General features: G+C 45.4%; 1 pseudogene; it reads right to left on the bottom strand.

The window, feature by feature from the left end:
- Nucleotides 1-566: 566 nt before the first annotated feature.
- Nucleotides 567-1,434, bottom strand: LOC113199520 (calcineurin B homologous protein 1 pseudogene; annotated as a pseudogene).
- Between the last annotated feature and the right edge of the window lie 536 nt (nucleotides 1,435-1,970).

The raw sequence follows: 1,970 nt of genomic DNA, 5'->3' as shown, positions 1-1,970 counted from the left end.
ACACTTTTCAGTTATCAATTTCTTCTCTAGATCTTCACAAACTATGAAATGTTTTCACCAAGGCCAGCTTCTAAGAAGGATATCTCCACCCTTTGATGACAGAACAGTGCAGAGGATCAGGAAAGGGTCACATTCTTCCAAGAGAAGTGTTGATTACCAAAAAGCTCCTGGAAAGATAACATCCTAGGTACTCATTTAAGAGTGAAGGTAGATGAAATCTGCCAGACCACTGAACTATCCTGCCAAGTCAGAAATACATTTAACAGGCATAGTTTGGAGTGTTAAGAGGAACACAGGGAATTTTGAGGCTCAATAAAAAGCAGGGAGGCTGAAAGACTAAGTGGAGGTAAGTTGTATGACAGGAAAATAAGAAGCAAAGGACATATAAGAAGGAAGTAGGAGCATGCTAAACCTCCCTAAAAGGAGTCTACATCCAGTTAGAGTTTTGCTGGCTGGTTATTGGCATGATTCCATCTCTTTCTCAAACTGGATGGATGTGTGGCCTGGAGCAGCAGAACAGGGGAACATGGTATTTATAAATGGAGAACTGGTAGATGGATACTGAAGAGAAATAGACTGGATGTACCATTCTGTAATGCCCTGTTTATACATCGAAGGCAGTTTTGTGTACACAGAACATATTTGGGGTTGTCATGCAACAGCAGTAGTATTCTGGGAGAAGGAGAATGAAGGGGTGGAGGTGGGGTTGGTGGACAGGAGGACTCTTAAGTTCCAGTTCTTAAATACTAGAAAGCAAGGAACAGTTTGGTCTCTGTCCTTTAGTGAAGAAATCGGATGCTCATTTTCTGTTCTACATCCACCTTCTCCAAAACCTTAACAAATTCTGTGAAAGATATAGCACTGTCCCCATCCTGGTCAGCCTCCTGGATTGTCCTGTCTGCAATGCTGCCCAGCTGCTCATCTGAGATATTCACTCCAACCATCATGCGTAGCACCTGTAACAGCTCATCACAGGAGATCTTGTCATCTTTTTCCAAATCATACAGTCGAAAAGCAAAGTGCAGTTTGTTGCTTCGGCTGTTGAGTGGTTCTGGTCCATTCACATCTTTGCTCTTTTCATTGTCCTCAATGGGTCGGAAATGAGCCAAAGTTCTCATGAATCCACGGAAGTTTACCTGGTCCTCTCCCTCTGGAAAGAAGGCATTAATGATCCGGTCCCCCAATGGGTTGATGGCAAGTTCTGGAATCCTCTGGAAATCTTCACGGCTGAGAGTCCCATTCTCTCCTTTGTCCAGGCTGGTGAATCGGCTGTAGAGACGAGTGATCTGACTGTGGGAAAAGCCACCAGTCTCCTTCTTGATCTCCTCGAGCTCTTCGTCCCTCAGTAACGTGGAGGCCCGAGACCCCATCACTGTGCTGGGAGCTCCTCCAGGAGCGGCGGCGCCTGAAGCTAAGGCAGTGGAAGGGAGGGTGGGAGGGAAGAAAGGGCTAGGGGTCAAGAAGGGAGAGGGCAGTGTTTCTACTGCGGACCCGGGAGGCGACCCAGGGGTGGTGAGGCGACCCAGGGGTGGTGCCCAAATGTCTTCTTTGGAATGGATTTTTAAATCAATTAAGTATTCATTGGAAGTTAACAACCTGAGAATTAAACAAGAGGTGCTAAAATCATTTCAGGCAGGGGATTCTCCATTGGTTCTGCTGATGGTGCTGCCTCTTCAGATTTGCTTGGAAGGCCTGTGTTTTTCTCCATCTAGACCTTTCTTGTGATGTGACCTGGCTCTTCTCACCTCCATCTTCTCCTAGCCGGAACTCCAACAGTGCCGACTTTTCTGTACCCCATAACCCTCTCACCCTGTCCATCTCTGAGAGTTTTCTTTTTCTTTCTTCCCATTGATTTCTTTATGTAGGTAAAATTCTGCAGAGGAAATTTTCTCATGAATTGAGCCTAGGGATATTATATCAAGAAGAACTTCCTAAAACTCAGTTCTATTACATGACAGAACAAGTTCCCA

Source organism: Urocitellus parryii, chromosome 5 (genome assembly GCF_045843805.1).
Source record: "Urocitellus parryii isolate mUroPar1 chromosome 5, mUroPar1.hap1, whole genome shotgun sequence".
Taxonomy (NCBI): domain Eukaryota; kingdom Metazoa; phylum Chordata; class Mammalia; order Rodentia; family Sciuridae; genus Urocitellus; species Urocitellus parryii.
Note: the sequence above shows the minus strand (reverse complement) of the source record. Positions and strands in the feature narration are given on the sequence as shown.